Source organism: Saimiri boliviensis, chromosome 14, assembly GCF_048565385.1.
Source record: "Saimiri boliviensis isolate mSaiBol1 chromosome 14, mSaiBol1.pri, whole genome shotgun sequence".
NCBI lineage: Eukaryota > Metazoa > Chordata > Mammalia > Primates > Cebidae > Saimiri > Saimiri boliviensis.
In genome coordinates, this window is record NC_133462.1 from 66,645,570 (window position 1) to 66,659,495 (window position 13,926).

Below are 13,926 nucleotides of genomic sequence, written 5' to 3' on the forward strand. Positions count from 1 at the left end.
TATGTTGATTATTATTATTATTTTGGTAATACATGAATTGGAAAAGTGGCCTTCTTCCTTGCCCTCCTTCATCCCTCCCGATACTGTCCCATGGAATGAGCCGTTTTTGGTCTAGGTAAGGGCATGATAATCCTATTGCCCTTTGCTAGTGGTTTAAGGGTAGACATGTGACTCAGTTCCATTTAGCGAGTCATAAGAGGAAGGTTGCTGGGTGAGAAGGCTCTCTGGTAAGAATTCTGCTCCCTAATAAAAGGATTCATTAGGTAAGAAATCTTGTCTCTTTCAGTTTGCCTTGGACAAAGTTAAGAGAGGATGTAACACTTGGAGCTGTACAGCAAGACAGTTAATTATGATGGTGAAATCTATGATGATAAGAGACTGAAATGTGTGGTCAGACAGACTGACCAGATAACAACTCATGAGTGCTTGAGGCAAAGAGAAACGGGATATAATTCCATCATCAAAGCATTAAAAAAAAAGCATTGAGTTTGCAGTTGAGGCAAATTTAGTTTTCTGTGGGGACTTTGTGGTGGATTCAGGAACATTAGATCATGAACTCAAGATGCTCTGTCAGAAAACAAGCATCAGATGATACACTAGTATGATTGTTCCAATGTAGAGCTGGAAACTCACTAAGCACCCTTTAAAAAATACTTCTTTCTTTCCCTGAGCTTTTTCTAAAAGGACAAACTGATCAGGTCCCATTATACTTTCCTTGTCCAGGGCAAACATGTTATAGAGAAGCATTCTGTAAAAGATGGGTCTCTCTGGAAACTTCTAGAAGAGAGGTTTTTTTTTTTTTTTCTTTTTTCTTTTTGAAGGTCCTTCTCCTGTCTTTCCTGTTAGAATGGCCAATAGAATTACAGCTATCTTTCTAGTTATTTGGGTCAGAAACCTGTGCCTCTGCCTCTTTTCTTCCATTCACTGCACAGCTGCTTGTTGCCTTTGCCATGTTCTGTGCCTGTACCCTCCTTTGTTTCTGTCCTGGTTTTGTCTTACATCATCTTTTTTTTTTTCTTTTCTTTTGAGATGAAATCTTTCTCCTGTTCCCCAGGCTGGAGTGCAGTGGCACAATCTCAGCTCATTGCAACCTCCATCTCCTGGGTTCAAGTGATTCTCCTGCCTCAGCCTCCTGAGTAGCTGGGATTATAGGCACCCGCCCCCATGCCTGGCTAATTTTTGTATTTTTATTAACTATGGGGTTTCACCATGTTGGCCAGACTGGTCTTGAATTCCCGACCTCAGGTGATCTGCCTGCTTTAGCCTCTTGTCCTTCATCATCCCTTATCTAGGATGAAATCCCAACGTGTCTCCTTGTCCCCTGTGTCTGTCCCTTCAACTCAGGACCCACACTACAACTAAATGATCTTTTCAAAATGCAAAACTGATCATACCAACCACTGCCTCTCACCAGGTAAGCCTTTCTATAACCTACAGGGTAAAGTACAAACTTCTTAGTATTATTGCTACTAAAGCTTTCCAAGGTTCCTCACTGGGCTGTGCAGCTATGCTTTTCCTTCTTGGCATCCTAAAGTCTGCTCAGTCAGAATGACCTGCAGATCCCTGGTGGGGCCATGCTGTGCCATACCTCCCTGCCTTTCATCATGCTGTCCCCTCTGCAGGAGTTGAAAGCTGTCATCACTTTGCTAATTCAACTCAAGCATCATCACCACTGGGATGCTGTCCTGGCCCTCTTCTCAGATGGAACTGGCCATTTTCTTTTTGGCGCCTACACCCTGCCCCCAATCTCACATGTATATGTCTCTGTGTTACTTGCTTTCTTATTCTGTTATGTTCTTACAGACTTATAAATTGTTACTCTTGTGTTAGGGGTGAACTCTTGGAGACAGAACCATTCCTAAGCTGTCCACCTTTTTTTTGAGCTTAATACAGTACCTGACACTTATGAAACATGAAATCTCAAATTCTTGCATAAATAAATGAAAAAATAAATGAGTGTTGGTGAGATATTAGAAAATTAGATGAGCTTCATAATTGAATACTATTTTGAACAAAAGGAAACATGTATTATTTCACCTTAATTTTTTATTTTATAGTTGTAGAACTATACTATTCAAATTGGCAGTACCCAGTCACATGTATCTACTGAACACTTGAAATGTGGCTCTTCTGAATTGAGACATGCTGAAGGTATAAAAGTCACACCAGATTTCAAAGACTTAGTATCTCCAAAATGCATATTTTTATGTTGATTACACTTCGTAATGAAAATATTTTAAGTATGTTGGATTAAAGGAAATATATTATTAAAATTAATTTCACCTAGTTTCAAATGTATGACCACTAGAAATTTTTAAATTACATATGTGGTTCATATTGGAGGCTTGCTTTAGTTTTCTGTTGGAGAGTGTTCTAGAATAAGGTCAGCAAACTAAGGCATGTGGGCCATGTCTGGCCAGCCACCTGTTTTGTTACTGTTGTCGTTGTTTTGTTTTTAATGCCTGTTAACTAAGAAGAATGTTTTTCACTTCTTTAAAATGGTTACATTTTATATAAGTAACTACATAATAGATGTAATGTTGTGGTGCCTAAAATATTCACTATCTGTCTGGGAATGTTGGCTCACACCTGTGAAATCTCAGCACTTTGGGAGGCCGAAGCAGAAGAATCACTTGAGACTTGGAGTTTGGGACCAGCCTGGGTGACATAGTGAGATCTCTTTTCTACTAAAAATAACAGACTTAGCTAGACGTGGTAGTGCATGCCTGTGGTCTCAGCTACTTTGGAAGCTAAGGTAGGAGGACTGCTTGAGCCCAGGAGATTGAAGCAGCTGTGGGCTATAATGGTGCCACTGCACTCCAGCTTGGGTTACAGAGTAAAACTCCGTCTCCACCCACACCCCAAAAAGAAAGAAATTTACTATCTGGCCTTTAAGAAAACATGTGCTAACCATATTCTAGAAGATAAGGCCCAGTGTGGTGAAATAAAATAATGATGATAACAACAAAGAGTAGTTACTGCCTTAATAGTAGTGGCTCCCACATCAAGTAATGCCATAACATAATGCTCTCAAATTATTGGTGTGTAGAGATCTACCTTAGCTATATTGATCAAAACGGTTTATAGTTCTATTCATGTAAATGGTGCTTAAAACTGCTTGAGAACACTTTTCTCTTGTTATTTAAACATTCTTTCTAATACTGTATTTATTTCTTAATTATTCAATTCTTTTTAAATTTAAGCATTTATAGAACATGTGTTGAGGACCGTTGTGTTGAAGGATATAGCAAAGTCCTGGCCTTCAAGGACTCTCAGAACCCATTGATGGGAAATCAGGCTATGAGCAAGCAATGATGATACCACACGATTAATACTGTAATACAGTGTGCTGTGAGAAAGTGGAGTTGGAGCAGCAAACTCTGGAGGCTGGGAAATTTTTTTTCAGAGAAGAAAATATTGCTGAACAGTCTTGATGAATAGATCTTTTCCTTGAATAAAACAGTATGCGTTCTATGAAGGAGAAATGGCATGCGCAAGGTAATGAATGTGTTAAGCATTTGAGGGAGAGGAAGAAATTCAGTTTTGGAGAGTGTGGGTAGGAAGAGGAGGGGTGGGAAATGAGTTTGCGGGAAGATGCCGGCACTGGGTCATGGAGCAGCCAGGTGTCATGGAGAAACAGCTGAACTTTTTCATGAGTGATGGGAAACCTTTGAATGAACAAATGAAAGAATTAAATTATTTGTTTGTTCAATATCATAATCTGAACTTTTCCAGTTCATCTTTCCAGTGAAGGATTACATAGGAGTGGGCAGAAATGTGTGGCTTGGAAGCCAGTTAAGAGGCTATTGAAACTCTTCAAGTGAGACAGCAAAATCAGGCATGGCAGTGAGGATGGAGAGGGAAAGTCAGATTAGAGACATTTTTTGGGAAAAAGTAATTGATTTGTTTGTTGACTAGTTTGATATATGGTGCAAAAAAGGAAAAAATTAAAGACAGCTACTATATTTTTATACTGAGAAACACTGGAGAGTGACTCTTATTAATTTATAGAGAGAAGACAGGAAAAGGAGCAGGCAGGGAGGGGCTGGTGGTAAACAGCATTTGAGACTGTTCCAGGCTGAGCCCACTGTGAGTTTGGGACACAGATGTGGATGCATCACCAGGGGCTAAGGATGCCAAAATGAATGCAAGTATAGTCCCTGCCTTCAAGGCATAATCCAGTGGAGGTGGCAAGATGTCAGCGAATTATTTCAATAAAGTATGATGAGAGCTAAAATACAAAGCACAATTGAATTGTAACAGCAGTTATAATACAGAGAGAGGATAAAAAACTTCAGCTCGAGCTATCCCTATTTTATGAACTAATATAGTCAAAGTAATGAGTTTCTACGTATTAGCACTCTTGGGTTTTTTATTTTCTTTTTCTAGTCAAGAATTTTGTCTGCTTCTATGATTTATAGATAATTTTGATATCTCTAACAAATGGTATTTGTTTCCTTTTAAAATATCACTTCCATTTCCACATTTCTCCCACAGCTGCTCTCTTTTGGCTAAAGTTTTAATTGTTTCCTTTCTCATATCCTTTTCCTTTGTATATTTTCCTCAATCAGTTTTTTTAAACATGGCAGCATCAGAGTTTTTGCCATTACAGACAATATTATTCTTCATGTACCTTTACAATGCCCTGGCCTATGTTACCTTTGGGAAGAGAATGGAAAAAAGCAGTTGAATTTGATAATCAATATGTATTAATTATATAAATATTTGGCTAGTCGATTTCATCCTAATCACCTTTCTGACAAGGCCATTTTAAGCAATGACTTACAGTCAAAATTTCCGACTGAAGGTGTTTTTTTTTTTTTTTTTTTTTTTTTTTAATAAAAATGTAAAGCTAGAAAAGGTATAATTTTGGGGATTTATGTAATTTAAGCAAATTCTTTTAAGAATAACTAGTGTCACAGTTATACATTAGAGAGAGTACAGTACAAAAAGCAAATTATCCTAATTAGATATCTTTCTCATCATCCTGTAACAGTGTACATTCTATTCATCTCTCATAAATCTTTGAAATTACATAAAGAATAACTTTACTGTTGTTATTTTTGAGGAGTTCTCCTGGATTCTATTAGCTACCAGCTTAAAAGCCCATTATAGGGATGTATTATAGACTCAGAGTTGCCATAGTCAAGTCATTGTAGGTAGCTTTTCTCAACTGACTCCCTCCTTGAGTGAAGATGGGTACTTGGAGAACTGCTTACTAATCGTCAGTGGAAGGAATTTCTTTTGCTTTCACAGTCCTCTTCTTTTTCACCCTCTGTTAACACATACAAACTATGGTTCTTTTCTTCTGTTCCGAACTTTCACTACATGAGTGGACCTTGTATGAACCAAAGTAGAATGCTCAAATGACTTCGGCAATAGCTTCTTTTAAAATCTGCGGCCATGACAGAATTTGGAGAGGCAATATTTGTTCAAATCAGAAATGATTTTCTAAAGGGTGCAATATTCTTTCAAGGTTAAGTAATTCTAACCAACAATTAGAAAGAAACTAACATAGAGCCACAAACAAGTTCTTCCTGATGTTCAATATCAGTTTCAAGTTGGAAGAAACAACAGACTAAAAATTCATCATCTCGCATTGTTAATTGAGATGTGGCTAAGGACTGGTTGAGAATACTGATAAAAATGGCTTCTATGGACCTTCAAAATGAATCTCTGCTCCTTGGCTACCTTGACTATAAAATGGGAGATAATATCGTTTTCACAGGGTTGTGAGCAGGATTAACTGTAATGAGACGTGAAAACCCATTTAAGATTGTAAAGTACTATATGAGTATAAGCAGTTACTGTTGTTGCTGTTACTGTTTTTGGTTGAGGTAGGATGGTGGTAGTAGTTTTGTAGGTTGCAGTAATGGTGGTCATGTTCATACCTTGTCCTTCTTAAGTCGTACTGCACATTGGACTGGCAGAAGGCCTAAAGGCAATGTCAGAGCAGAGCAAAGAAAAGAGAAAAAGAAGAAAGTGAGTGGGAGAGAAATAATGTGTCTGAGGCAGAGTGAGAGAATTGAAAAAAATCAACAAAAGAGATAAGATACCATTTCTACAACAAATAGAGCAACCCTAATTTATTCAAAGTGGAAACAGACTAACATTTAAGAAGCACTTACAAGGAAAAAGGTGCTTAAGTGTAATGTTTCACTAAAGATTCACAACTATTTCATGAGGTACGTTTTATTAGAACAATTTTGCAGGTGAGGAAACTGATGACCAGAGATGTCAAAATCATAATATAACTGTCTATTAGAGGCCAAGTAAAGAAAATGAAAAATAGAAAGCCATTGAAGAAGAGAGTAAAATAAGTGGGAGCTGGGGTACAGAGGGAAAGCATGTGTTGTCTGAAGGCCCCTGAGTTCATTTCCCCTTCTCCATACTATACTAGCTCAACAAGGATGCAAGTATAGGATAAATTTGATTCCCTCTGTCTATATATGATAGCTTTTACAATTGGACAAGGATCTTTGCAGATTCTGATAGTTGTTTAGAGGGGCTGGTTCGGCTCAAGAAAGAGCTAAGTACAATTTCATGTTTGGTACAGGAATCTCTGGCTGCACTTCAGTGTCTATACTCTAGGCATCTCTCTTTAAGTATATAAACACACAGACTCAAACTGTTAGAAATGCCATACAAATTGCAGAAATCCAGAAAGTAGGCACGTAGTGTATGCAAAAAAAAAAAAAAAAAAAAAAAAAAAAAAGCACAATGTAGAAAAATAATAAACTCAGTTCATTCAGGGCTTCCTGTCTGGCAGGCGTTGTAGTAAGTGCTTTATATGCAAAGATTCATTCACTCCTCACAACAATCCTATGTGCTTATAGTTTGCCATTTTATGGAAGAGAAAAGTTAGGCACTTGGGAAATACATAATCTATCTAAGATCACACAGAGAGTAAGTGGAGGAGCTGGAAGTGCAGTCCAATGACCAGGTACTTAATCAAGATAGAGATTGCATTGGGCTCATGTGATAAGGAATATATTATTTCATTTTAATATGTTCAGGCAGACAGATTATTTCAATTCAAAATAATAAAACAATCATTTGGCAAGTCTGTGGTATGAAAAGGACAGGAAAAGTATTAAAACATTTTGAGATTATGAATACAATTAAAATGCTGACTAGGTACTAGATGACATTAAAGGATTATGGTTATTTTTGGTGTTTTAATATTATGTAAAAATACATCTTTTTAAAAGAAATTAATCAAGAAGTGGTTGGGAGTAACATGTCATGATATCTTGGATTTGCTTTGAAATACTTTATGAGGAGAAAAAAAGCAAGAAAGTAAAAGCGTGAAAGAGGAGAAAAGAGACAAAGCATAAAAAGAAGTTGGGAAAATGCTGATGGTTGTCTAGTCTGGGAGATGGACGTATGTTGGTTTTCTGTACTGTCTCCTTTACTTGGTGTATAGTTAAACTATTTTCATAATGAAAATTCAAAAAAAGAAACAGTTCTTAAGTTCCCAGAAGCCCAACGGCAATGCCAATATCCATATGTAACAAATGAATGTGGTAAGTACAGAGGAACGGTAATAGCACTGAGCAATTTACATGGACGTGTCATTTCAACCCATAAAATTGCCCTGTTTACTTTTCATGTGTTAGTGCTTTCTGGGGAAAAAAAAAAGTAGAAAGGCAATAATATCATCTAAGTCTGTTTGTTTACTAGAAATAATGCTTGTGTAATTGTTTTAATGTGTTGTAGCTCAAAATTTATTTTTAGCATTATTTGCTTTATTGGCTAATTCAAAACATAAACACTTCCTGGCTTGAGCAAAATCAGCATGTCACTTCCACGCCAGAGGAAAGTCATAATCACTTGTTTTGCTCATGTGAATTTTGTGAGAAGACAAATTTTCACTTTTCAAGTAGGAGGCAAATATATTTGCGAAGATTTCCCCATTTAATTTCAGTCCAAACTTAAAAAAAATCTTTTTCTCCCACACTCATAGACCAAGTTTTATGAGAAAGAGAGAAATGAAAACCAGACATTTGATAAAAGCTCTTTCTGTATTGAGTGGTGTATTTCTAACTATATCACATAGATTAATCGATGTTTTGGCCAGTCCTTTTTATTTTCTTTACTTGTAAATATTTGTCTTTATTTATTTTTTTTTTTTTTGATGGCGTCTTCTTATTCTGTCATTAGGCTGGAGGGCAATGGCATGCTCTTGGTTCACTGCAATCTCCGCCTCCTGGTCTCAAGTGATTCCCCTGCCTCAGTCTCCTGAGTAGCTGGGACTACAGGCATGCACCACCATGCCTGGCTAATTTTTTGTATTTTAGTAGAGACAGGGTTTCATCATGTTGGCCAGGATGGTCTTGATCTCCTGACCTCATGATCTGCCCACCTTGGCCTCCCAAAGTGCTGGCGTGAGCTGACTCACAGGCATGAGCCCCTGCACAAATGTTTGTCTTTTGAAGTTTGATCCAGTGACTTCTAAAATATTTTTAAAAGATTAAAATAGGCTGTATCTACAGGCCCATGATCTCTTCTCTGAAATCCTTGCAGTCAGGTGTTTCTTGGAATTGTGAATATTTCAGGTTTTAGGACAGTATTACCAGGGGGTTCCAACTTTTTGGCACCAGGAACTGGTTTTATAGAGGGCAGTTTTTCCATGGACATTGGGCTGTTGTGAATGGTGGGGGTGGGGCAGGGACTACCGTTTTGGGATGAAACTGTTCCACCTCAGATCATCAAGCATTCGATTTTCATAGGAGTGCACAACCTAGATCCCTCACATGCGTAGTTCACAATACAGTTTCCACTCCTATGACAATCTAATGTAGCTGCTGATCAGACAGGAGGCAGAGCTCAGAATAAATCTCACTCTCTGGCTACTCACCTGCTGCTGTGTGGCCGGGTTCCTAACAGCCCACAGACTATATGGGCTGTGGCCTGGGGGTTGAGGACCCCTGTTCTATACCACATAATGTCCTCACTGGCATGTAGAAAAGCAGGTTTTGCCCAAATAAGTTTTACATCAACTAGGTAATTTTCATGTAGTACCATTGTTTGTTGTTTTTCAATAACTAACGTATAGGAATAGATTGAACAGATTGAAATAGAAATTTCTCCCAAACAGTGCTGGATGAATGCCTCAAGGGGCTCACACAACCTGTTCTAGGGCTTGGTGACCATTGTTTGTGTCTATTGTTTGTATAGTTTTATATGATAAAAGTAAAAATATCCACATTAAGTGGAATAATTAAAGATTCTAAGGAGCCTCACCTCAGTTTAGGTCAGACTTGACTATCTGGTGAAAATTTTTCAATGCCTGAGGAAGGTCTTTGGGTTTGTAGTATGATGGAGGTTTCAGGATTGCAGAGGAGGACTGTGGAACTGAGTGGTTGGTTAAGAGCATCAGCTGGAGGATGGAACAGAGTCATGTCAAAATCTCATCCTTGACTCTTGCTAGTTATGTGACTCTCTAGACCTCATTTTCCTCACTTATGAAATGGAAAAATACCTTTTAGATAGGATTGTTGTGAAGACAATTTTCACAAAGCACTTAGCCAAATGCCTGGCCCAGTATAAGAAGTTAAAAAGCCAAAGCGGTTATAATATTATTAGTCTTATTAAAGATAAAAAAGGTGTAAAAACTGTTTTGTATTCTTTTACATTGGCCTCCAGGTCTTTTTATCTGTGTTATTTGCTGGGTGGAGTGTGCACCTGAATTTAAGCTACTAGAGAAATTAAGCTCTAGGATGATGATTGTGGACGTCCTTTCTGTGTAGGAAATGCGCAAGTGGAGAAGAAAACACACACACACACACACACACACATACACACAATACCTTTAAGGATAAACAACCTTTATCCCAGGTAAATGGCAATGCCAATAAAATAAATAAGCAAATGAGATAGCAAGCAAATTGAGATAATAAGGAAATTGATATAATAAACAAATTGCAATGGGGGGAGAAGAGAAAAGATATATATACATATCTTTTCTTATTATGTTAATATATAATAAAAATATATATATCTTTTCTCTTCTCCCCCTCCTATTGCAATTTGGTTATTATAAGTGAGTAGCCAGAGAGTCAGCATTATTCTGAGCTCCGTCTCCTGTCAGATCAGCAGCTCCATTAGATTCTCATAGGAGTGGGAACTGTATTGTGAACTATGCATGTGAGGGATCTAGGTGTATATGTGTGTGTGTGTGTATACACACATATACACCTAGGGGTGTGTATATATATACATATATATGTATATGTATGTATATATAATATATATACACACCCCAGGTGTACACACACACACACACACACACACACACACACACACATACTCACTCACCAAACTAAGGAGGATTCATCACTATTCTGGGAAGCAACAGTCTGGGCCCCAGAGTCAGCCACTCATCCATGCATAGATGAGGAGAGATCTTGTGAAGCTTTGGAGTGGTCTGTGCCCCTAGCTCTTTTTGTAACTAGTTATTTGGCAGGAGGCCAAGTCATGAAATGGATTAAGATCTTGAATTAAAAAAAACCAAAACTTTCAGAAGAAAACATGGGCTAACAATTGGTTAGTGGAGTGGTCCTTAAAAAGAGAAAAAGCACAAAACATATAACAAAAGATTAATAAATTTGACTACATCAACCTTAAATTTCTGTTACTCAAAAGAGGCCATAAAGAGAATAAAAAGAGAGATTGCAACCTGGTAGAAAATATTTGAAACAGGTAGTATTACTAAAAAGTATACCAAATACATAAAAATGGCTACAAATTTATTGAATAAATGCAACTGCCCCCAAAGGGCAAAATAAACATGAATTAGAATTGAACCAAAAAGAGTAAACAGTATTGAACAAAAAATAGAAAAGAGGAAATTAGGATCGAACCAAAGAGGCCATCTTGAATGGTCAAAACAAGAGAAAATATATTAAACAAATGTGTATTCAAGAGAATGCAAACTAAAAGTGCACTAGATTGGATAATGCTAAGTATTGGAGAAGCTTTGGGCAAATGGTAAAATGATTAATTTGGTCATCAGTTTGGTTAAAAAAAGAAAAATTCACAATAAATTTGAATATTCACATATCTTATGACAAAGTCATTCCACCCTTGGGTATGTTTAAAGAGAAAGTCTTGCACACATGCCAGGGACTTGCATAATATCATGAATATCAGCATTTTCTCAATAACAAAAAATAGAGAACAACTCAAATATTCATTAACAGGAGAATGGATAAATTAATTTTAGTGCCTCAATTGAAAGGAATACAAAAATCAGTAAAAAATGAGTTATCACTTTAAAAATCAACCTGACTGAATTGTAAAATCATTGCTATATTAAATTTTCAAAAGAAAGTGTAATTTATGATTCTGCCTATATAAACTTTCAAATTAGGCAAAACAAATAACATTTTTATTTAGAGATATGTGTATGCATGCATGGAAAAGGCAGAAAAGCAAGGGGCTGATTAACTCATGATTCAGTTATTGGTTATGTTTGGTGAATGGAGTGCACGTGCTCAAGGAGGTGCATAAAGGGATTCAAAGACATTAGTCATGCTGTAAGTTTTGGGCTTGGAAGCAGATACAGTGTGTTTGCTTTTAACAGTTCGCATATGTTAAATACCCTCCTCTTGAATGATGTGTTACACAATGTAGAAGTAGAGGTTAAAGAAGATTATCTTTTCACTGCTTTTACTCCTTGTCCCTCCAATTCATTTTGCAAAGCATCACATTCTGGCTTATGATTCCCACTATTTTCCTGAAACTGTTGCCTCTGGGATGACTGATAACTTTCTAATCCATAGATGAAAATATATCTCACTTTAATGAGAAACCACCCTTTTTTACAACATTCTCTTCTATTGGTGTCTCTGGAAAGCCATGCTCCTGTTTCTTTTCTGCATTTAAAGAAAAAAGAGATAAAAAGTCCCTTCTGAAGGTTAGATTAACTTTAAGCCCTAAAAAAATTATTTGCCATATTTCACATATTGCATTTGGGTAGCAGATAGTTACTGAGCACATACTATATACAGAGCATGGCAAATTCAAAAAACAATCTCCATTCTTAAATCTGTTCTTTGGTTCATCATGTGTGGTATTAGGATGTTGTTGCATTGCTATAAAGAAATTCCTGAGACTGGATAATTTATAAAGAAAAGAGGTTTAATTGGCTCATGGTTCTGCAGGCTTTACAGGAAGCATGTTGCTGACAACTGCTGGGCTTTTGGTGAAGCCTTAGAATATTTTCAATCATGGTGGAAGGTGAAGAGGAAACAGGTATATCACATAGTGTAAGCAGGAGCCAGACAGAGAATGCACATGAGAGAGAAAGAGAGAGAGAGAGAGAGAGAGAGAGAGAGAGAGAGAAAGAAGATGCCATGCAATTTTCAATGACCACATCTCTCAAGAACTCACTCGCTATAGCGAAGACTGCACCAAGACATTAGGGATCTGCTTTCATGATTCAAACACCTTCCACCAGGCCCCGCCTCTAGCACTGAGGATAACAATTCAAAATGGTATCTGCGCAGGGACAAATATTCAAAGTATATCTTGTATTATTTAGTAAAAATTAATAGTAGTCATATTATAAAGGCAATTGAATATGATATAGGAGTTAAAGGGAAACTACTAGGGCAAATAATGAGGGTATTGGAGTCCTTAGTAAGGTTTTCCTTTTTAATGAAAAGCAGACCCAAAATCATTTTCTAGCAAAGAACAGCCTGTAAAATTGAGCTACAGACTTAGACAAGCAAGCTGGAAGCTTGCACCCATGAATGCTGGCAAAAAAAAAAATAAATAAATAAAGCTACCTGGGACTAGACATCTTCAAAATGGGTTTCCTCCTTTTGCCAGCTATGTGTATGGTAAGGAGCAGACAAGATGGTGCTGGTCAAGTGAAAAGTCTGTTTGCATAATAAGATTAGGGTGGGGTGAACCACCTTCCCTGAGCTCTATGTAAGCATCACACCTGGTCAAACGAATCTGTAAGCCCTATGCAAATCAGAAACTGCCTCCTCAAGCCTGTCTATAAAATCTGCTGTAGTCCACCACAGGCCACCTTTTCCCTTTTGGATGCCTGTCTCTCACAAGAGAGAGAAAGAACTGCTCTCTTGTCTCCTTTCTTCTGCCTATTAAACTTTCTGTTCCTTAACTCACTCCATATGTATGTGTTTGTCCATGTCCTTAATCTTCTTGGCACGAGACAATGAACTCCGGGTATTTACCCCAGACAACAGTGCCACTTCAATGTATCACTTTTGATGTGAAAATTACTATTGTGTTTGCATAAAACTGTTTTGAGTTTCAAATTAGTAAACATTCAAAATTAGAGTTTTCTGTAAATGGGTAAACACCTACTCTCTTTTCTGAGGCCTACTAGATTTATATTTTGGTCTTTATAAATATGTATGGGAAGTTTATATTAAATATTGTGTAATTGTTGATCCTTTTATTTAATTAAACATTTGAAAGAGTGCATTTTTTCCACATTCATAAGTGATCATACGGATTCCCTCAGATTTTCCAGAGGAGAAAAAATAACTATATTTGGGTGGAGTCAGAACATGGAATGGAAAGTTTCAGTCCAAAGGCATTTTTTTAAATCAAGTTATGAACATGTGAACATAGAATCATAATTGAAACCATTTTGTATACTTCACCATCAAATTCATGCTGAAAATAATGTTTTACTATTTTAAGCAACAGATAGAGAAAACTCTCACTGGTCCACAGAATTTATTAAATGTCTGCACTGGCACCACTGCATTAATCATGGTGTAGTGGTCAGTGAAGTCAATGGCATGATATTAAGGATATTAGATATGTGTAGAAAAGCTAAATAAAACCTGTAGATAAATCTAAGTTTTATAATGAATGAAGCAAAAAGTTTTGAGATGGTTTAATGCAACACAATTAAGTTTAGGTAGTGCTAGCTTCTAGAGC